Genomic DNA, 25,391 nt, shown 5'->3' on the forward strand with positions numbered 1-25,391 from the left:
ATAGATAAAGGGGAATAGTGAGTTCTTAGATTTTTTTTCTTTCTTATTCTGTTGTAGGGAAGGGTGATGTATCTTAATGTCCTAAATAGGGTGGGAATAAAATGATTAGTTATTTGCTGACTTCCCCTATCTTTAATCCACTTTCTTTGCTTGACCCAATCGGCCATTATCGATGCTTTTAATCCAATTGGAAAAGGTTTTTACGCCCCTTTAGTCTTCTTTTCTATCCTTCCCCCTATCTGATTAGTATCTTTCATTGCCTGACCATGGATAGATCTTAGAATTGAGTTGGTTGAATTGTTGTTTTGAAGTTCACTTTGCGAACAAAGGAAATTTTCAGTTTAAACGTAAATCACGATTTATTCATTTCGAAATTTTATCTTTAATTTTTACGTAAAGGTTCAGACTACAAAGCCATAAGCAATTTCATTTAGTACATGAACACGATTTAAACATTAAATGGTTCTTTGCTCAGGAATCGTAAGATTAAAATTGACTTGAAGCGCTAGAACAATTTCATCATGTGCTTATTAGAAATGTTTGAGGTCCTTTGTACTTAAAATTAGGACAATTCTGCAATTATAATAGTACTAGTTGTTAATTTACGTCACACTAGAACTTCACAATGTGCTATTGGCGACAAACCCCTGAACACCCCTGACAATGATCCGAAAGCATACCCCCACAATTTTGATCCTTTGCGGAGGAGATGGTAGGTTTTGGTACATCCATCACGTGCGGGCGAAGTGAAGAACTTTATGGTAAAACAGTTTAACGAGAACTGACACCGCACACCCTCGGTCCTTTCGCGGGATGATCAAAGAGGTCACTCACCCACACACTGACCGCAAATGCTTGACTTCGGTGTACGATTCTTCTATTTTGTAAGCAAATTTTGCTAAATTAACGTTTCTACAATTGTTAGCCACCTAATCCTCATCCTTATTTTCCTTAAGATCTATAGCAAACGAGTTTGTATTCGGTTCATAATTAAATCCAGCTCTTGTGCAATTGAACTTAAAATTGAATCAATCAATCAATTTTATTACAGTTCGGAGAATTTTGAAACTATATTAAGCTATAATCCAATCACGCATCACAGAATATTATTTTTTTAAACTAGTTTAAAGAAAACTCAATAATTTTCTAAACTTTTATAACTGATTAATGAACTTAATAATTAAGATTAATGAGCATAATACCACAATAATAACATTAAAAGTATTCTATTATGCACAACAACAGCAAAAAACTCGATAAAGCTCACACAATTTATTCCAGTTAGCTTCGCAGTTTTTCCACCTGTTTTTTAATGCTCCTTACTAATAAAAAAAATCTCTCCGAAAAGTGATATAAAATAATAACGAAAGGTCAGAATTAAATATACATCTTTTCCTTAAGATATGTAGCAAACGTAGTTATCCATTCCTTGCAGTAGTGGCGCGATGGGAACTGATTATGGTAATGAAGCAACGGCGTATCAGGTTTCCTGTTGAATAATCATGAGCTTTTCTTGAATGAAAGAGAATTGCACCCACCCAAAGGAGGGGGCGGACGAAAGAGTGAGAAAAAAAAAGAGACAGCACAAAGCCGGGTGATTTAAATGCAATGAGTAGTGTGTTAACGGTAGATTAAATGTGTGTCTCTTAACGTGATATAAGTTACAGTTAACTGGTTATGTAATTTGATTAATAAATCGGGTTAATGAGAGTGTTCCATTTGTAGATTCGAATCGAAAGCTCTTTTTGTTTGTGAGTGATAGGGTTGAGGGACGGTTAATTGGCAACTTGGAGATTCAGAAATACACACTTCGCGAAAAACTTAATTTTTAGGTTCACCATATAAACAGTTCTATTTCTTTTTATGTAAATTACATTTCAGTTTAATGAGTTGTTTTTATCATATTAACAACTATAAAGAAAAAAAATATCGCCTTTTGTAGAGGGTACAGTAAATTAATATCTACGTAGTTTTTTTTAAATATTAAATTAGAACAACTATTACATTTTAACTTAATAAACCATTAACTTTTCTTAATATATCTAAAATGAAGTGCAATAAAATGTATTCATGATTTTTTTTAAAAAAAACTATGTATTTACATTGAGGAGTCGCAATGGCTCAGTGGTTAAGATACTGAATTGTCATTGTGAAGAACTGGGGTTCGATCTCCGATGGTGGCTTAAAGCACACCCAGCTTCAGATCGATGAGTACCAGCTTGTCTGGAAAGTGAAGGTGACCTGTGTGCATTGCCACAATCATGCCGTTTGTCACGAAATTGTGGAGCCTTAACCTCCATGACTCTCCTGGCCCATAACGGGCTGTTGAGGGAATGCTTTTTATTTATAATGAGTGAATATTGCACTTCAGTTGTGATTTGATGAAGGGTGGTGACTGAAATTCCATATCCACATTCTAAAATTTTGAACAGCTTCATCTGTATGTGGTGTCGTGGTATAATAAAAAGGCTATACACTACAAGACAATACCACGTATGAACCACCCGGTAAAAAACTGCTGAATTAGCATTATTAACAAAACGAGCATCACAAACTAAGCTACACACAAACTGCTAGCATCCCAAACAAAACGAAGATAGAAAGAAAAAGTGAATTACGAAGTGATAGAACATAACTGATTTAGTACGAATTTGTGGACATTTAATGACAAGAATTGTGCAATTTTAGTAGTTTGCATAAAAATAAGTAATTTTTGCTCTCAGAAATTAATACTACTGGGAAAAAATGTAACTGTAATATTTGACTCGTAGATTTTATTACCTTTTTATTAATGTTTATGACATGATTAGACACAATCATGCGACAAACATTAATTGCAAGTAATACAGTTGATGACTATAGTGTAATATTATCGCATCCAAATTGCACAGCTAAAAAGTTTGCAAACTTTTAAATCTTCTTGATAACAAGTCATTAAAGATATATTATTGTATTTTAATAGATTAAATATCCATCACCAATTTGCTATAATGGTATGAATAATTAATCTATTAAAATATTGCTTTGTGACTGATTCATTTTACTACTGTCTGATAGGCTATGAAATTGGAAAACAGAACCCTAAATATTAATGTGTTTCTTCAAAAAAGAGCTTGTTTATAATTCAATACTAAAGTTTGATTAAAATAATTAAATATCAATCACCAATTTGCTTTTTTGCTATGAATAATTAACCTATTAAAATATTGCTTTGGGGTTAATGCATTTACTATCTCAAAGGCTAACAAACAGTAAAAATTGTAAATTGTAATACACTCTATAACAAAAAAAAAAATCGACGCACCAAGAAGGAGTTGTCCGATTGAAACGAAAATTGGTGGATAGGAAGACAATGTACAGAATAGTAATTGATTAAAATTTCAAAACAATTGAATAATTTATTGCAGAGTAACAGTAACAAGTTCAATAAGGTGTTGACCCGCCTCTAGCCTGGATACAAGCTGCCACACTTCGTGGCATAGACCGATAAAGCTCCCGGATGGTTTCTTGCGGTATTTCCTGCCAAATTCGATCCAATTGTCGAACGAGGTCATCAACATTCCGTGCCAGATGCAATCGCCTTCCCATCATATCCCAGACATGCTCGATGGGAGAGAGATCTGGTGATCTAGCAGGCCAAGAAAGAGTTTGACAAGCTTGCAGACAGTTCGTAGCAACACGTGCAGTATGTGATCTGGCATTGTCCTGCTGAAAAACCAGCCCAGGTCGCTGCAAAAGGAACGGTAGCAAAACAGGTCTTAGGATGTCGTCGACGTACCGCTGTGCAGTAAGTGTACCTCTAATGACGACCAAAGGGGTTCGGCTGTCAAAGGAAATGGCACCCCAAACCATAATGCCTTGTTGAGGGCCGGTGTGGCGTACAATAGTGAAGGCAGGATCCCCCCTCTACCCTGTGCGTCTCCGAACACGTCTTCGATGATCGTCAGGACGCAGTTGGAAGCGGGATTCGTCGCTAAAGACTATACGTCCCCAGTCGGCATCATTCCAGCCATATCTGTTCAAAACATTCATGCATACGAAATTTCAAAGCAATCGGATGATTGCTTCTTGGTGCGTCGATTTTTTTATTAAAGAGTGTATGTTGTAAATTTAAAAAGATTAATCATTTACAGAGATATAACATTAATTATTTGCTTAATACATAATTTATTTGCAGTTCAACGTATAGTTCGACTCAATTGATTGAATATCCATCTCCAATTTGATTTTAAGGCATAAATAATTAGTCCATTCAGATTTGTCCAAGTGATTGCGTTATTTTCCATCTACTAGATTAATTTGTAAGAGAAATCGGATTTATATTTAGAAACAGAAATTTTGGTTAGAACTGTAACATTAATGTACTAGTTCAATACGTAGTTTGATTTATTCATCATACTCAAGTGATGTGTACATTTTTCGCCTCTGTAGTAAGAAAATGGATTTGTTTGGGGGTAGTAGGTAGATAAAAACCGCATCAGAAAAGAGCGCGTGAAGAAAACAGATGTTTGGGCGGCGAAAATGCCCCCCACCTCTAAAAAGTATTCAAATATTAGATAAAAAGAATAATATATATATATATACAAAAAAGAAAAAAAAAACAGAAATACACATCATACAACCATCGTTTGCCGAATACCGTAAGACATTATGGCGTGACCTACATGCATCACCAGGAATAACTGAACAATCCTCCTGGTTTGTTCGTGTTGTTCGAAATAAAAAATTTAAAATTGAGAGTAAAATAAAAAAGAATATTTTTTTTTCAAGCTTACATTGTAATTTTGATTTTTTCCCTCCCTGTCTTATCATGAAGTAGGGTAAAATTTTAAAATATTTTTTTGTAACTCAACACTTTTTCCCCGGCATCTTCTCGATGGAAGACAAGGCCACTGTAATTACATTTTTTTTTTATAAACATACAATATCACGCGAGTTTTTGAAATTTGGAAAAAGGCTTTATAATCCTTACTCTTTGGGATATGAGGGAAATAGAGTTAGAGACGAAGAAGTCCTCAAAAACAATTCATGTACTATTTCTGGTTACTTTTTAAGAGTCTGGATCAGTGGCTCACTAAAAGTGTTGCTCGGAACCTTAATTTACAGCGGAAGGATCACAGGGGTTACTAGAATTAAGATTTTTTTAACGTGTAATAATTATATTTATATCCAATCAATTATCTATTATTATTTTTTAATATTTTGATTGGCTATTTTGAATTTCTTAGTACTCCAGAACCATAGCTAAGATTGTGATATTTGGACAGCGTTTGAAACCCCCGATCCAAAAAAAAAAGAAGGAGGGAAACGTTTAAAAATTTATATTATATCGTTCGGTAGAAATGTTTGAAAAATTATTATTTAACTATTTATTTCTTTTTGCATTAGTTTAACATTAGCCACTGTTACTAATAAAATTGTAAACGATTCTGTTTCAGATTTTATACCACGTTGTTTAATGTTTTATCATTTTTTGCAAATTCAGTGATCGACGTGATCGGTGCTACGCCATCGAATTACCATTTCTAATGATATCTGATTTCACGTGTTTATTTTGTTTATAATTGAGCTTCTAAAACGTATTTTCATGGAGCTAAATAATTAAAAATCAACAAAATAATTGAAATAAAGAAAAATAAATAGTGTACGAGAAAACAAAATAATTATTTCTTATTCATGCAGAACCGTAGAAAATTAGTTTTTTTTTTTAAAAAAATGTAAAATTATATTTATTTTGCTCATTTTTAGCAGATGCATACACAAATAAAAAATGTGTCCCATATTTAAAATATGTTATACATGAATGCAAAATATATTCATAATTAGTAGTAAAATATATTCATAATTAGTAGTAAAATATATTCATAATTAGTAGTAAAATATATTCATAAAAGTTAGTAGTCCATCCATCCCTTTTTCTTCTTTTCACATAGTATGTTCTTATCTGGTTATGAACTTTTTGTCATATATAATACCGGAGTACCGTTAAAAGAAGCTCGATCAATTAGCTCGATCCCATAGCCGAAAAAAATTAGGATTTTGACTTCTCACGTTACTTGTATTTCATTCTATTTTGTAATTGTCAATTAAGCGGTTGATTGAAATGGTCCAATTGCTCTATTGCCAGTTATATTTAGCCCCGCAACTATATTTAATGTATTGTGCTTGTTTTTTAAGCTACTTTTATTTTTATTCTTATTTTTAGTGCATATTCTTTTAATATCAAGAATTTTTAAATATCAAGAATGTTGTTTAATACCATAAATGTATCATTAGTTTTAATAAATAGTTAGTAGAATCAATAATAAATAAATATAATGAAATAATAGAATAATAAATAAATATATAGTTAGTTTTTCAATGCATATTTTTTACAAAAAAAATTCAATTTCACTGACTTAACTTTCAATGATTAATTTCCTTTTGTCTATATTTGTATTAAGTATTTTTTTCTTTCTAATTTCAGATAAATATTTTAGGTTGTTTTTGCCCTTCATTACCGGTAAGTACTTTTTTTCAAAGAAATTTTTTTTTTACAAATTCACAAAAATTTTTCAGAAATTGAATATATTTTGTAAAAGATGACTATTGTAAACAATTTTTAAATGTTAATGAAACACAACATGGAGCTAAATTATTGAATAATTTATTCAAACTCACTGAATTGACACGAGGATTGAATCTGTATAATACTTTTGTATACATTATACTGAAATAAATAAAAGTTGTATATTTAAAATACGGAGAAAAAAAATTAAAAATAAATACTAATAAGCATTGAATTTTTTTATTATAGCACATACGTGATTGAATTTATTATGGTTTTTTTTTTCAGGAAATATTTTTGTGCATTATGAAAACTTAGCTACTGAAACACGTACAATAAGTTTAATATATAATTAATTATATTAAACTAGCAGCAAACATTGAGACTATCATAGTCAGAAAACTTAAATGAGACCTTCGTGTTTGGGGCTAGCAATGAGCCACTGTGTACATAAGTAATGGACTAGATTGTAACTTTTTATGTTTGAATTAGTCATTTTTTTTCTTCTTATCCATAATCAAATAGACTAAACGAAAACAAAGATCGTGGATTTTTATAATATCGCTATTTAAGCAGTGAAAGTTTGAAAAATTTTTTTTCACCCTATCCCCAATTTAATTATTCACACAAAGTGACTAAAGAACTGGTGATGCAAAGAAATCCCCCCTTAAAAAAGTGGAAAAAAGTGACCGATAAACATCAAAATATAGGAAAATATTAAGCGCCAAAGAAAAGATTGTTGGCACTTACTTCTAGATTTCTTGGATTTAGGCCCAAAGAACGTGTACTAAGTCACAAACACAATATATTTTTCTAATCATATAAAGAAAAAATAATAAGCAAAACATTCTGGAAGGTTTCCAGGGATTATACTTTCTTATACTATGCCTATTTTTTAAGTGCATTGCGCCAGTTACTGAAGAACATAAATTTTTGAAAATAATTTAGTGATATTGTTGACAATGCATCAAGTTTTGAAAGCTAAGCCTGTAAGAACGATGTTTATCGTAACGTTCGTTAAAAATGCTTTTGTTTTGATAATAAACGTTTGCGTTATGCATTGCATAAATAAATAAAAAGTAAATAAATGAAAAAGGGAAATAAGTAAAATAAATTAATAATTAAACAAAAATAATAAATTTATTGATGTTTATTGTTTGGAGCAAGTAGTAAGTACATATATATGAAGATTCATTAAATTCTCCTTCAACGCTAATTTCTTTAAACGATTTCATTCTTATCGTAATTGCTGTATTATTATGTAATATACTAATATTAATATGTTAATACAGATATTATTGTTTTTGAATTTTTATAAATTAGAGTTAAGAAAAAATCTGAAGACAATGAAATTAAAATTTTGATCAAAATTTGTATCAGTTTCGAATACTTTGATTTGAATATAATTTACTATCATCTGATTTGAATACACAAGAGAAAAAAATTCTGGTAAAATTACCGTTTTATGAGGCAATAATATGTCTAGTAAAAAAAGAAATAAATAAAAAATAAAGCATAATTCTGGTTAATAAAACCAAAATATACGGTATTTAAATATTCATTATGGGATTTTTCCGTTCACGTGGTAGCGGTTAATTGGAAATTGTAGTTTTTAAAATTATACGTCTTATTACCCCACATTAAGTTAAAAATACAGAACTGAAAAGTAAATTTCACCAGATAAATGCCATGCCATGTTCTAAAGTATCATGATAAAATTACCAAATTTGACTACACTCTCCAAATATAATATATTATAAGACCATATTTTCTTGCTATTTTTACCAAAATCATCACCAAAGCGCTTCGTAAAGAAATTACCGAGCTTTTTGGCGTTCACATGGAGCCAGAAACATGATGAATTTTACCATATTCTGGCACTCTTGACCATACTTTTTTTTCTTCTTTTTCCCATACTTAATATAATTTGTTAATTTAATTTCCTAATTCGGCGATTCGAATTTATATCAAAATAGTAGCCTTATTCGATTTCCAAAGTTCGACTTAGTTGATTCATATCATAAATTTCGTTCGTGATTTAAATTGCAGTAATTATGATCTTATTTAAATTGATGATTTAGTTTGCTTAACTGTTCTTTAAATCACTTCCATTGTTTGAACACTTAATTATTGAAAAATATGAACAATTACGAAAATAACAATTGAGCTAAAAACACATTTTTTTATAAAAAGTTTTGCAATTATTTTTTATTATCATTTAATTTCTATATTCTACAAGCATGTTTCAGGTTTATTTGAGAAATATAGATTTATTATAATTTATTTGCTGCAAAAAAGGGAATTAATGTTTCAAAATAAGGCTTTCTCAAAAGATTCCATAGATTCAAATCCATAGATTTAAAGATCCAGCATATTAGAGTCAGATTACTGATCTGATCCCTCAGAGGTGGAACGTTTTTAATCGACTTTAAATGTGATTGCTTGACTATTACAAAATAAATATGAAACAAGCAGATGAAAGGGAATCATATTCTTCAAAGCTTTGCTATCATATAATGCTCACTTGATTTCTCCTTTTTTTATATTTATAAAATTAAACTGCGAAATATGAGTATAATTTGATTAATTTGTCATGAAAATGAGAATACTGTTCCAAAATTAGGCATTTCTAAGTACGATTTTTACTTTCTCTCTTCCGCAATTCGAATCAATGGATTTAAAGGTTTTATTTATTTCATTTAATTACTTAAGAATTGATGATTTATTTCATTTAATTACTTAAGAATTGATGATTTATTTCATTTAATTACTTAAGAATTGAGGATTTATTTCGTTTAATTACTTAAGAATTGCTGATTTATTTCATTTAATTACTTAAGAATTGATTATTTATTTCATTTAATTACTTAAGAATTTATGATTTATTTCATTTAATTACTTAAGAATTGCTGATTTATTTTTCAATATACTCTAAATTACTGCAATCGTTTATTACTTAATTATAGCAAAATAATTACAAAGTACGGAAATGAGGGAACTTTTTAAATTTTACAAATACTTGTTATACACTTGATTTCTATTTGCTACTCATTAAGTTTCAACTTAATCTTATAAATATAAACATTGATATGATTTATTTGCCACAGAAATGTCTGGAAATGAGACTTTTCCAAATACGACATTTCTCTCTCTCTCCATAAATAGCCGATCTGACTCTATACTCTTTAAATCACGATCTATTGCTGATCATTGAAGGGGAATACAGGGGAACGGGGCGTGATGAATCTGATAACTGCGCCCCAGCAATTTATCCACTGACCAGTCGGTTGCGGCTGCTTTGTCTGGCAGTCAGAATGACCCCTTTGGGTACCCGGGGGACTCGTAATGAGGCTATACAAACGCCAATGGTCATTCGCCCACTCTGAAAGGGAAAGATCGACGTGAAAGCAACAATGTGGAATTGCTCTCGGATAACTCAGAATTCAATTTGGGCAACTTATGCTCAATCTGATGGAAACAATTTATTTTCATTTTATGTCGACTAATTCTCGCTTCTTCTAAAAATTAGTGAAAGAACATGTCAAGTCACTCTTTAGAGTATTTTTTACTTATTTAAATAATAATTTTAATAACGTATAGAAACATGAAGAAACTGTTTATAAAATGCTTTTCCTCTATTAAAAACAGCCTTATTTGAAGACATGAAAGAATAATTAAGTACCCTTGAAAAACAAATTTTAAATAAAGGTATAACCATTCATTTTGTGGATGCTTTACATACTCATTTAACTTATAATCAATGATTTATCTTCAAAAAGTAGTTAAACTGTTTAATTTTTTAAAAATTTAAGAAAAAATTGAAAAAATTCAAAATTTGTAAATCTTTTTCAAATTTTTTTTTTCTTAGTGCTTACAATATTTATTTTGACAATTTTGTGCATTCATTGGTTGATATATCGATTAGAACAGTTTTTATAAATTGCTTTGTGAAAAAGAAAAAAAAAGTTAAAAATTCTTGTTAGGTATATATAACGTGCTGTAAGAATTGAAATACCTCATAAAATGCCTATTCCATGCACAGTTTAAATAAGTGTATTATACTTAAGATAAAAAGTTTACTTCAAAGCTTTTTCTTGAATGGAAAAAATTGCTTAGGGATTTAATTAAGATTAAAATACAAAATTATCATCTATGAGAAAAAGCACTTTAAAATCTATCTGCTGATCAAGTTTCTGTTTTATGGCAATCTGAAATCATTTATAACTTTTTAAAAAATGTAGATATAGAGATGATTTTTTTCAATTTATTTAAAATAGTTTGAAGTTTTATTGTAAGCAATTAAAAAATATCGATATTTTGGTCATTTTTTGGGTACTGTAACTCCTTGAAGGTTTTATATTTATATTTGTGGTCCTTGCTGTATGAACGTACCTATTATTACATTATGTTCTATATTATGGTCACGTTTTTTAACTTGATATAATATGCTATAATTATAGCGTGTTACTAAATAGAGAACGCTCTAGTACGCAAATTAGGAAGCTTTTTTCCCGTGGGGATTCATGCAGAAGAATCAAGTAGCTGTTTCAATACGTTGAGTTTTACTTTAAGTTTATTGATTTCGTTTGTTTTTAAGGTAATTTTTGAGCATGAATTGAAAAGATATAGCAGAGCTAAAGTAATGTACAAATTATTAATTAACTCATATAATTGAAAAACAACCCCTTTTGTAATATTCTACTCTTTTCTTTGCCAACTATTGTCTGAGACTTGGAATAACAATTTAGTTACAACTTTACGTACCTCGTACCTTTGAATAAAACATTATCTACTTACCTAAATCGTACCTCGTGTGCATTCTTAAATTTTACCTTACTATTCAGGAGCAACGTAACAACTTCAGCTTTTAAACAGGTCGATTTTCAAGTCATCTAAACTGAGATTACAACCAAATTGCCGAAAAGGGACTGAGAACTATTTCTGGATTAATTTTCTCGTGAGTAAGGCCTACAATGAGATTGTAACAACTGAGAACTCTGTTTAACAGGATTTAATTATTCTAGTGCATTGATGTTTAATTAAACTGTGTGTGACTTTTTGGTAAAAGAAAACCTCCATCTATACGCGAATCAATTAGAAATGCCAGTAAATTCAATGAGATCCTTATAATGTACATATATATTTTTTTATTCCCAAGAAAAAAGTAAAAGGCATGAGCCTTCTGGTTAGACAAGTTAAGATTTAACAATTATTGGTTAGTAATGTGATTTTATAGGCGATCTGTCCCCGCCTAGTGTTTTCTATTAGGTTGTTCGGAAAGTGATAACGCGTTTTTTTAAAAATTGAAATAACAATTTTCTTATAGTAAATAATAGTTTTATTGAATTTACTGTCCAGTCAGGTCTAATACCTTTCGCCATCTCTCTGGCATGATTCCGTGAGCATAAAATACTTTATTAGCAAAAAAACTGATCCGGGTGATTTTCGACCACCTTATTTGAAGTAAGTGTTTTACTGTCTAAATAATTTTTGAAGATATCAGAACATTTCTCATCCCCAATGATGATACGCTTCAAAAGTGGATAATTTTCTTGACGTTTGAGAAGCAAGTTGCAAATGTCAACATGACGGCACAAATTTATTTCGGTAAGAACATGACGAATCCTTATGTCGATATTTGAGATTAAACCTTAGGCTTTTCAAATGATTATGAACGATCCAGTTCGATAAATTTAATGTCTCAACTATCTCACAAGTTTTTATTCACTGGTTTGCATTAACTAATGCCTTTATTGTGTCTTCATTTGCTTAAACTGGCGTGGTGTATCATCGTGCATCTTAATAGGAATATTTCCGGATTGAAATTATGCAAATCAGTTTTGTCAGTGGCATACTGCCAATACATCTACTCCATACACATCGGGTAATTTTTTTTTCTGCTTGAGTATCATTTTTACCTTTTCGATAACAAAAAAGTAAAATATACCGAAAATAATGCTTTTCACTTTTCATATTTGAAAGGGCACATACCAAAAACTATTGCGTAGAATCAATTGAACTTTTTCACAAGCAAGCCTTGCTATGCCAGCTGTCAAAATATATTATGATTATGCAGTTTTAATATGAAGTTGGCGGCGAAAAAATATAATTAAGTCTTTTTTAAGGGGAAAAAACGAAATTACTTTCCAATATGAAGGCTTTAATCGAACCAATTTCCCTAATTCCAAAACCCAAGAAGAAGACTTTGTAGCACGTAGCAACAAGTTCTATTATTTTATAGGCTTATAATACTGTTACTGTACTTGTAATATTTCAAAAATTTAATATCACATTTATTATTATGTTATTAAATTGTTTTTAACTGCACGCGATATGTTAATTCACTTACTCATAAATATTTAATATTTTTAAAGTTGATACGATGTAGTACCAATTGTATTTACAGTTTAAGGCAATTTACTATCAGACATATGCGTAGAGAAATATAATCACGGATAGTTTTCCTTTCACATATAATGAATGTGTGAACAAATAGTGTATGCTCTCAATATAAACTCCTCCTATTCTGAAACTAACAACAAATGCTAGTAAAGGAAAATAAAAGTACACTCTGGAGTGTGTTTACGATAATACTTTGCGATGGCAACACACACCTCATAAGGGTCACTTAGAATCAGTATTACAAATTGCTCATTGATTTTAAAAAGCGATAAATTAATTAAACTTACCAATGCTTAACTTGCCAATTAAATTAGTTTTAATTAAACTTACCTGAGATGGTTGATTTTAGGTAGCTTTGGAGATTCGAGAAATAAGAAATTTCTTGTGTATCGACCATCAGTACAAGTGACACTAAAAGCGGGTCTTTGTTCTTTTTCTTTATTAAGCACCTGCGTGAATAATATATCTTAAATCTTTATTTGAATGTTAATTGAGCATTTTAATATCAGAATAAATTTATTTATTGTAAAATAAAGGTTTACCCTTCATAGGCACTTTAGTGGCCTGAAAATGACTCTAATCTTAATTCGCTTTCTTTGAAAATGTCTTCTTTTTTTTTCTTTTTTTTTTAAGTTGCCTTGTTTATTTATCAGTGATCTTATTCGATAAATCGGTAATAAATAGAAATCGCATAGTATTGCATGGCCTGAAATGCCTACTTCATATGAGATAACACGTTGGTGGTTTAATTCATTGGCCTACTAAATTACTTACTTATCAAGCCTAGACTTGTTCTGCTGGGATCAAGTGATGATTTTACTGTATGAGAGCGATGTGATTCAATGGAAGACCTTATCACTCTATTGCTGTAAAACTTGAAAAAGGCCAACTGTAATTTACAACAATATTTGGAACTGGCTATGAAGCCTGTGCAACTGCCTTTATTCAGAATTTCAAAGAGATTCTTTAACACGTAACTGTTAGACAAAGTAAGGTAATTTCTATTACATACAGAGATGCTTATTTTAACATTAATCGCTGACGCTGCAATACTATTACCCCTTCAATTTTTTGTTTCTCTTACAATTTTATCTCTCCGGTAGGGAAACACCCCTGAAAAAATAATTATACATGTTTACTTCTATAGAAGCAATAACTAAAAATTAAGCATTCTAGAAACTCCCAGTTGTTCGTCAAAGGGATCATGGCATCTTGGCAATGCGGTCTGTACACCAGCAACCTAACAACTTTTACTTTTCAAACAAACTAGCAGTGATTGATTTGAAACTGTTACTTTTTTTTCCCATTTTGATGTTTTCGTTATTTTCAGAATGAACATAGAAAGCGCTGGCTAAAGACAAGCTAAACTTGACCTAACAGTTATGAGTAACTGTTTCAAATTCAGATAAGATATGAAAATAGCATATTGCTCGCAAGAAAGCATTATTTCATTCGACTACAAACGCATAAAATATATAGCCTTTCAAAAAAGCTTATTATTCCTTTATCTAGCCTTTCAAAAACGCGTATTATTCCTTTATCTACACATTCTATGCAACTTTTAAATTTATAGATTTTAAACAATCAATCCTTTCTAAAACAAACACGATTTAGTTATAAACAATTTTTCCCCTAAATTAATTCTTTAACTATTGCCTATGAGGAAGAGAATGTACAAAGAATCGCCTTTGTAATCCATGATCGAAAACGAAAAGAAAGAAAAAGAAGTTTTTTTTATGAATGTCCAGATCAGATGAAAGTAAAACGGAGGAATAGCCCAAAGAAAAGAATCTGAAAATAAAAGTGATAGGGGCAAGATAAAGAAATATTCTTCTGTGCCGGACGCGCGAAAGTCGTCGAAGAGACGAATATAAGACCGGACGGTCCTTGATGGTCTGGCGGCTTTGAGTCCACGTCCCATGAGTCCAGCCACTTACCGTCGACAACGATTCTCATGAATTTTTCATCGGATCAGGGTGCCGACGCTTGGGGGTGGGGGAATGAAGTGATGAAAGCGGTCATCTCTTAGAATCTCTTCCTCTGAAAATCCCCCTCTAAGTAAAAATGGTGTAAGTTTTCAGCATAAGCTAGGATAATGCGACATACGTATTGTTGGAGGTGATTCCGACTAGATGAATAACATAGAATAATTTAGAAATACTATGTAAAATTCGATTTTTATTATAAGGTAATAAATATTAAGATAATACATATTATTGATGAAATCATCGATTACACCCGTCAACGAAAAATAAGTAAACAAATATATTTCGTTAAACTTATTTTTAATTTTATTTAAATTAACTACCCCTAAAGCATTTAAACCGTTATAAAGGACAGAATATTAATTGTAAGAGAACTGAATTAAATTAAATGAAGTTTATAAAAGTAAATTAATTAAAGTTTATTAAAAATGTGGTGCACTTCATTTTTATGAAAATGCAGCATCCCGCAAAATCGATACTTCTTATAATGATTAAATGAGTAAAGTTTCATAAATTTATAATTTTTAATTGTTAAATCGTTATTCCTCTAAAAGTATTGATAATTAGATAAATTTGAGCACATTCAATTGAAATTTAATTTTTATTAATCAGGATGGTGACACAAGTTTTTTTAGATAGCACCAGTATAAATCATTTAAATTAAGTTCTTATAAAATGAATAAATGCATGAACAAACTATTCATTTAGCAAAAAAGTGTTTTCTTTCTGTAGATGTAACAAAATATATTTTTGGATTGTGCTTCCTAGCCAAATAAAAGTTGAATAAGTTATTCTGGTATTTATTGTTTGAGTTTTAAGATAACATTTTAAACTGAAAAGGCCAAGGTCTATTGCTTAAGTAAGCTGAGCAACTCAAATCATATTTTACTTTTATAAAAATACTTTATTAAAAATTTAGAAAAATGGCAAATTGATTCCTCAAAATTAATCCAAAATTAATTTTATTTAAAAACTATTTTTAAAGCTTGTTTTTATGAAATAAAAATTTTTTGAAAAAATTTAACAATGAAGATGTAACGTTTTGACAGCTCTATATTAGGAATATACATAGGAATTTTGAAGATATTCATTTATATAGATTTGTCTGGTAGATTTCGGTTCAATACAATTTACACTTGGCTATTTAAATGTTTTTATAAGTGATTGTTTTAGTACACCTCCAAAAAAGATGTTTAACAGGCTATTCTAAAATTACCTTAATTAATGTATTTATAATTAAAATCATTTTCAAATTGAAGAAGAAAAAAGAACATCAACATGTGGTGGTCGCAAATTTATATTTAAGCAATGTAAACAAAAAACACCCTTTTTAAATCTTACGAATCACGTTATATAAAAAACCTGTTGGGTCGTTGAATAAAACAGAGAGGATTTGAAAGACTGTAATTCGTAACACTTTCAAGTTTCAACAGACAATCAAACAGGTTTTGATATTTTGTACACAAGCTTTTCTCAATAGTAATTTGTTAGAATTTGAAGGCGTATTTCTTTTTCGTGCTTTGCTTTCGTTTTGTTCTTATTTAAACATTAATTTGCGATCCAAAATGAAAGTGTAGTTTTTTATCATATGTTTGTATATTTTATTTTTTTAAATTTTTTTCCAACGAATTCTAATAATATATCTATTGAGTGGTTATGACGGAACGTCTTGCATCTGACTTGATCTAATACAAGAAGAATATCAATACCAGCGAAACTTGATACTCTAGATCTTAATAGATGAAGTGCATTAAGAGTATTCAGATGTCAACGAATTTCTAAACAAGTTTTAATTGCGCAATTTCTCTGTATGGTCTTCATCTTATGGCCTTGAAGTGTATTATTTTTAATGAAGGAACGTTACTTTTATAACTTCTTCATCATGATATTATTTTATCTATCATGATACTATCATGATATTAGCTTATCCACCATGATACTATTATGATGGTATATTTGTATCTATCGTGATACTATTATGATGGCAATTTTGTATCTATCGTGATAATGTTATGATGGAATTTTATTTTAATTATATTATTACATTTGTGCACATATTATATTAATTTAAAGTAACATAAAAAAGATTTGATGTCTATTTCGATGTTACATATTCAAATACCTGACATACCTGATACACTCACATACCCACATATCTGACATACCTGGAACACTCACATACCCATATACCTGATAACATACATGATACACTCCTATACCCACATACCTGACATACCTGATACACTCACATGCCCACATACCTGATGACATACTCACATTCGTGATTCTCACCTGATTTTTGCTATGATAAATCTATGATTCAAATCTAGACATTACTTCATTTACAGATTTGCAAACTACTACAGAACCGAAAACAGCCGATACTTTATTTACTTTTCAACTTTTTTAAATAAAGGAAATATAATTCTCTGTATCCCCTTCCTTTTTTTCAAATTTTTTTTAATTTATTATTTTTTTTGAAAAGTATGCTACTTTTATACCTTTTCTCATTATAACATTAATTTATTTATCATGATACTATTAATGATGGTATCTTGGTATCTATCATGATACACTTACGATAGTATTTTTGTATCTATCATGATATAATTTTTTATTTATCCATCATGATACTCTAATAACAGTATTTTTGTATCTATCATGATATTATTTTTTTTATCTATCATGATACTCTAATGAGAGTATTTTTGTATCTATCATGATATTATTTTTTATTTATCCATCATGATACTCTAATAACAGTATTTTTGTATCTATCATGATATTATTTTTTTTATCTATCATGATACTCTAATGATAGTATTTTTGTATCTATCATGATATTATTTTTTTATCTATCATCATACTCTAATGATAGTATTTTTGTATCTATCATGATACTCTAATGATAGTATTTTTGTATCTATCAGGATATTATTTTTTTATCTATCATAATATTTTAATGATAGTATTTTTGTATCTGACATGATATTATTTTTTATCTATCATGATACGCTAATGATATTATTTTTGTATCTATCATGATATTATTTTTGATTTTATAATGTTTTGATAAAATCAGATATAACGACGGGAAAAGTCATTTTCAATGTAATCCTATCTCAGATTCTCGATTTCCAAACCACCTCAGATGTCGTGCAATGCTTTCTAAAAGAGAAAAGGCAAATCTGCGATTGAAACACGGAGGTTAAAATATACCTTTTATTTTATTGTTGTTTAAAAAGGCGAAGAATGAAAGGGAGGCAACTTGTGGTGAAATGTTGAAGCCGAAGAGGAACGGAATTGATTCAATTAGACAAACACCAGATGGGACCCCCCTTCTGGCTTTAATTTTTTTCCTTTTTTTTATTCTTTTTGAGAGTCGATCAAGATAAGGTGCTTTCACACGCACCAAATTAAGAAGAAGACAGTAATAGTGGAGGGGGTGAAGGATTCAATTGATTGGTGTGACGTCATTGCGTCAGATGAACTCTTTTAAAATTGGGTAATTTGGATGACGAGGGAACATATGCAAATTAAAGACACACCTGGTCAATGATGTGAAGTAAGTGTAAATAAATTGGGACTATTTTGAAATTTAAGTCTATTTTTATTTTGGGTTCATTATAAATGTAACTAATCTTGTCTATAAATTTGGAATTATTGTTTTCTCATAGAGTCAATGGTTACTTCGTTTACCTTCACCGAGAAAATAAAATTTTATTGAAAAATACATTAAAGTTCCTACAGTTCATATTTTCCTAATTCGGAATAGGATATTTTTAATGTTACAAATACTAAACTAATGATTTTATTTTCACATCATTTTTACGGTGAAGTCATCATTTCTCAATTTAACTCGTAGTTTTCAAGCATATGATATGCTTGTTACGATGCTTAAAAAACTAACTAACGAATGAACGAATGTAGGATAAATAAATAAGGATATGAACAAGGAAAAATGGCAATTAATATTGAGAAATAAATAGTTTTCTAATTAATACTTAAAAAGTGGAAGAAATTTTAATTAGGTAAAAAAAAAGCTATTTGTAAAAATCGATTTGTAAAATCCCCATTTTTAGAGGATGTTATAAATAAATTTCAATAAAAAATAAGGAATAAAATGTGTTTATTATTCACTATGAGATTCAAATTAAAAAATTATTTTTATTTTGATCTAAATAACCAATTATGATTATTATTTTATTAGCATTAGCACAAAAAAGAAGAAAGCACGTTTTGTTTTCATCGCTTAAAACACGAATTTAATACAAAGCAAAAATAAAAAATCTAAAAAATATTTTTTTCTATCTGTATTTTTTGCCAAACTATGCTATTTTTAAGTGTCAGAAACAATGTGAGGTTATTAATCTTTATGTAAGGAGAGCAAAAAGTAAATAAACAACGCATCCAGAATTATTTTTGATTTAATGATTGGATTTTCATGAACTCAAACTTAATGATTTGAGAAGGGGACCTAAAATATGCTTTTAGCTAGTGCAGACGATATTTTAAATTACGAAATAAGACACAAATGTGTATTTTCCCTCGAATTAACATTCCTTTTTTTCGATGGATTTAGGATTACTGACTTCTAAAATATAAGGTGTAGCAGCAATCAGCGAAATATGATCCAAATAATTGGTCAGGAGAGGGATTGAAAGTTTGGATCTCTTAATGTTTATTTTACTTTTTACGTATTTCGCCATATCTCGAATTTTTTTTAACAAATTGAAACATTTTTACACACATTTATAGAATTCATTTATCCAAAAATAATTCCATGCAGAAAAATAATTTGAACTTTTTTTTATAAATTTTTATTATTTTATTGAATAATAGTCGAAATTTTTTTTAAACTGTAAGATATTTTTTTATCATTTAAACGGATGTAACTTTATGTGGCAAAATGCATAGTTTGAAGGAAATCGATTGAATAGTTTCTGAGAAATCGAATTTTAAAAAAAGACAGATATTGAAAATTCAGTAACTATTTCGAACGATTTCATTCGAATTTCGTATTTTGCCATATAATATTACATTCTTTTAAATGATGCAAAAATTTTTGTACCTTGAAATTCAAATATTTTTCGACTATTATTGAATAAAATAATTAAAAATTATAAATAATTATTAAAAATTAATTTTTGCGTGGAATTAACTTTTGAATAAATGCATTTTGAAATTGTGTGCAAAAATTATTCAATTCGTTAAAAAAGTTCGCGAGATGTAGCGAAACAGGCAAAAAATGAAATTAAGATAAACGGGTTCAAATATCTGTTCTCTTGACAAAATTATTGGGACCTTATTTCATAAATTGCGGCCGTATCCTGTATAGTCTGTAAGTCGGAAAGCATAATCTGTCGAAATAATGACATGTTTATTTAGAGAAAGTAAATTTTCATGTCTTATTTCGTTACTTGTGTGCACTAACATTATAACATATCATATATTAGCATATCAGAAGTCACCCCTTCGAACCATTAAGATTGAATCTCAGTTAGTGAAGATCCGATCATTAGATCAAAAGTTATTCAAGATATTTCGTTTTTTTTTTCTTCTTTTTCGCATTGCAGAAATTATATTAATTCAAATACAGAATGCATATTATATTAATTTCAAATTGTTAGCTTAAACATAAGAAAATTCTTTCATTTCTATGGTACACATTCTAAATAAACCTGACTCTAACCACCCTGTTGCAAAACACATCCATGATTCAAATCTAGACATTACTTCATTTCACGATCGGCAAAACTGTTACCGGAACAGAATACACCCAATATTTGATTTACTTTTCAACTTTTCTAACTGAAAGAACTAGAGAACTCCGGAAGAGAAATCAAGAGAGGTCAAAGGACATAAGGGAGAAGTTTACATCCCTTAAAGATTGATGAGAAGGGCACCCCATTTTGTTCCTCCAGCTAACTGATTTACCAGCTGTTGTGAATTTTCACTTAAGTAACGCCCTCCCCGGAGATTTTGCAATTTATTTTACTATATTTCATTCAGTAAACAACCTAAATTACACGGTGGTTGTAAAAATAAAAAAAAATAAAAAATGTGGCGATATGAACTGAGAAGTGTATCTTCATTCAATTCTCGATAGCCTGCCTGCCTCTTCAATAACTTTCCCTCATTTGATTATAGATTTTAAATAAATGTCATGGGAAAGTTTAATTTAAGGAGTATACCTATTACTGCAAAAAATTGTGTTAGTACTTGAGAAATTTTGTTTTCTTATGTAAGAGTGAGCGATCTCTGAATACCACGTATTTTTTGAAGATACAAACAAATCTTAAGAAGTTAACTTAACCGATATGTTGCAACAATTAAGACGTATTTGTTTCATGCGAAATGACTACGTAAATACAAGTTTCATCAACGGCTTGGTCTCTTAAAGTACAGAGAAACTCTGCATTCAATTATTTTGTTGAAATTAAGGCTCACAATTGTTTTACAACTTCGAGAAAGTGTCAAGAACTCTCTACTAATATTAAACAAAAATGCATGGTAAGATTTAATGACGATTAATTAAATAGCATTTATTACAATAAAAGTTTTAGAACTATTTAAGCCCAATTCTTCAATGTAAATATGCAGAGTTGTTCCAATTAAGAATGACTCCGAATAAAATATGTGATTTTCCAAATCATACTAATGTGTGGAAATTACAAACTGTACAGAACAAAGCAATTAAAATCAAAGAAAATGAATCCAAACCCATTGTTTTGAGTAACACATTTTGCCAGGTTACGTTTACAACTCGTAAATTAAAAACAAAATATCATTTATAACATGTATTTTTCTACAAACCACTTAAATCATTCCGCCCAATTATTAAAAAAAAGCTTTATAATGTCAATTTAAAGAAGATCTTATCAAGTAGCTATGTTCTTGATTTCAGCATACCAATACCTAGTAGAACTATAAATCATCTTCAAAATAACTCCATTTTATCCTAGTACCCTGAACCATTATTTTTCCCTAAGTCAATACTTTCGAATATTTAACTTCATATAGTATTACCAAGATCTATTAAATCTAAGGAAGTTCGTAAACTTTCTCACCACTACAATTCTACCTTGATATGGTATAAATCGCTTCAATTATCAATACTCAGTTCGGGAACTTTCCCTTGTCGAAGTTTGTTTGAAGTTTTAAAATCGTTAAAACTATTCAGAAGTTGCTGGGAGTTCTGATTCCTTGAAGTTTGATTTGCCAAATTTCTCCTTAAAATCCTTGGGGGCATGCGAATGTGAGGGGATATTTTGCTCTCCCTGGAGAATTCTGCCTCCAGAGTTACCGTTAAGATAGCCAGTGTATAGTATATGGTCGCTACCCTCCTATTGGAACGTTTTAGTTCCATATCAATAACTGGAGAGACCTTTCGATGTTGTAGACTTCTGGAGCAAACCAGATGGGATAGCTGCGTTTTAGAAAATTTGATTCCGCTGGTTCCTAAGCTTATCTGTAAGAGGGGTGGAGTAATAGGGGAGTCCTATTTACATTCACCCTGTGGCGACAAAAGCACCAAATTAGGCGCGGCTGCGGCGAAAATTGGCGCAAGAGTTAGTCCTTTCACTGCCCAAGGGCAGCCATGAACGGGCAAAGCAGCAGACCTCCTCTCTCCTATCTCCTCAATTTTAAAAAGTGCCCTGGTGGAGAGAAAAAAAAAGTAAAAGGAAGATAAGTAAATAAGAAAAAAGCAACTTTTTCTTCCGAATAAATTTGCTATTTCTTTGTCATGGGCGTATATATCTATATGTGTCTTAAAGAGGAAGATGCTGTGGAGTAGGAAAAAAAAGAGCAAAATAAAAAAGTTTGCCGCCAGCTACCGAGTTTAGGCTTAGGCAATCACCAGTTTCTGATGCTGGCTTTGAAAAGTTAGATTTTTTCCCTTTTTACCCTTTTGTGTGCGCTGGCTGTGTTTTATTTTATTTTATTTTGGAGTTTCGTTCGCGCACCTTTTAGGGAAAAGAGAATAGAACATCGCCTTGCACCACCAGAAACTCTGTAGTCCCACCCCCAACTGCTACTGCCGCCACTTTTTCGCATTTTTACACTCCGGCAGCAAAATACCTCAGGGGAGATCCCCAGCCTATATCTACAGAAAAAGGAAAAAGGGCTTCAAACAGAACGTGGAAACTAAAAACACAAAAGAGCTAGATATGTATACGTAAAAAAGGGGGTGTTTTCTTCCTTAACGCTCAAAAACTTTAAGCCCTCGAGGGTACTTCCGTGTAACTTAGGTAATGGATGGTACAAGCTTCTACTTTTGCTACTCTGCATATTGGCTGTTCTTCCTTTTTTTCTTCTATTTTTTTTAAAGATTCAACCATTCACCTAACGTTAGACTGGAAACTCGAATTGATGAAATGGTAGACGGGTAGAAAAGACCCCGTGACGAATCCCTAGAAAGCTTCGAGTAATGACATTCCTTTTTTTATATATATATTCTTCAGAATTTAAAATGGAATTGCTTCTGTAAAATTGCCCGAATTCTCAAACAGTAGCATCCATTTGCAGATACCGCTTTTTCGAAGAATCTTAAATTGATAACCCTGTCTGACTATGTGTAATGCTTCTTTGTCAGTAAAAAAGAATTTTGGAGCATTTACTGAGTTTGAACATATATTCCTTTTTGAAAATAGCGTCACTCTTTGTAAATGAAATCTCTTGCCTTTATGATTAAATTTCTTTATTTCTGCTGTTTTTTTTTTCATATCTTACACACATTAATAATCGGGTTTTGAATAGGTTTTCTTGGGAAAATAGTTCTGAAAATAATCGCTTGCTTAAATTAACAAAATTCCAACAGTAACCATTGTGGTTTCAATCAATTCAAAAAACGTTCAAATGCTTTTTCTTCCCAGACTAAACAAGGGAGGTCTTTGTGGCTTTTCTCTCCACTCTAATACTGGTTAGTTCCGTACTGGTTTCAATACTGGTTTCACTCTAATACTGGTTTCAATCAATTCAAAAAACGTTCAAATGCTTTTTCTTCCCAGACTAAACAAGGGTGGTCTTTGTGGCTTTCCTCTCCACTCTAATACTGGTTAGTTTCGTCAAAAAGTCTTCCACGAAGACAAATTTCTCCAACACTTGATCCAGAAGTTCTCTTGCCTTCTGGATAGGATTCCAAGTTACAAGGCTACGCAAGGTGATTAGTAGTCGTAAACTCGAATTTTGTGGGCTGTTTAACGATGGTAAAAAAATAAAATAATATGGATTCAATTTGGAAGCCGGAAAATATGTTTTAAAGTTTTAATTCTAGCACAATGGCATAAATACCCTCAACCATGTATAAAGATATTATATTTTCTCTCATATCCATATCTTAATTCGTAAAAATTATTCATGAAAGCTGTTATAATGATTCATTCTAATCTATTATGCATATCAGAGGAAAAAAATGACCCAGACTTTAATTTTGTTGTGTAAATACTGGTCTAAAAGAACGCAGTTAATGCTTTCCGTATATGAACAAAAAGGTACAAGGAAAACTTAAATCTTAAAGACCCAAATATCTTGTATTAATAACTTTGTTTGTTCTAAAACTCAATTTGCTGATGAAATCAACTAGATAATGTAACAGGATATTCTTAAAGTTATTTTCATTTAAAAAAGATAGGTTAATTTTAAATCAGACCTTACTCAAGGAAATATAATGCATTTTAAATATTGTAATGAAAGTTAACCTTAACCCTTTATTTACCTAATTATTGAATAATTATCTAGCAAAACTCTTTTATCTTATGAAATAATATCTATTTAAAACTTTGACAAATTCTTCTTTAATGTTCAATTTTATTTTCTAATTCTATAAAATTTTTAATTTGGGACTTACACTACAATGTAAAATTTCAATTACAGTTAAACATCCTACTTTGTTTTATAACTTGTTGAAAATGATAATTAATCTATAAAAAAAGTACATACGACTTACTTGCAAAATTTAGCAAGATAGAAAGCTTAGACTGCAGAACAAGGACTAATCATAAAATGGCATTCTCCCATGAAGATGTGAACTGAAAGCAACACCTGATGATACCGAATTTTAACATGAACATGCTGATAACATGATGATGCATGAACAGCTGAACATATTAGTGGTTCCTTTCGTCATCAGGCTCAATCTACAATAATGAAAACACCCCCAAAACATCGTAGAATTGCCTCTGGCTTCCGATATGTGACTCATTTCTCTCAGGTTTACTAAATTTTTGTCCGGTGTGTTTATTAATAAGTTGCAAAATATCTAATATTTGACATACATAATATTTATAATGGGTCTTAAGATTTGGGATTATGGTATTATTAAAATTTCTGTTGGTGACAGAATTCTGCATGATTACTGAACAATATCAGAAATTAAATTGGAAACGAAGATGCATCTTCAATAAAACTGAGGGGGGGGGGGGGAAACTGCATGGAAAGAAACGTGTTCAAATTAA

General features: G+C 30.3%; 1 protein-coding gene across 16 annotated transcripts in view; it reads left to right on the forward strand.

Annotated features, from left to right (window-relative positions):
- The window catches only part of LOC107447961 (POU domain, class 3, transcription factor 3-A), a 467,439-nt gene that overhangs the window by 331,487 nt on the left and 110,561 nt on the right, over positions 1 to 25,391 (forward strand). For 10 of the 16 annotated variants that reach the window (XR_015432756.1, XR_015432761.1, XR_015432757.1 and 7 more), the window contains one exon: positions 6,467 to 6,502. The exons of the other annotated variants lie outside the window; for them this stretch is intronic. The gene's annotated coding sequence lies outside the window, so the exon portion shown is untranslated. The remainder of the gene's footprint in view (positions 1 to 6,466; positions 6,503 to 25,391) is intronic. 16 annotated transcript variants of the gene reach the window in all.

This window comes from Parasteatoda tepidariorum, chromosome 3 (genome assembly GCF_982258835.1).
Source record: "Parasteatoda tepidariorum strain Cologne lab strain chromosome 3, Ptep-v5.0, whole genome shotgun sequence".
NCBI classification, from domain to species: Eukaryota; Metazoa; Arthropoda; class Arachnida; order Araneae; family Theridiidae; genus Parasteatoda; species Parasteatoda tepidariorum.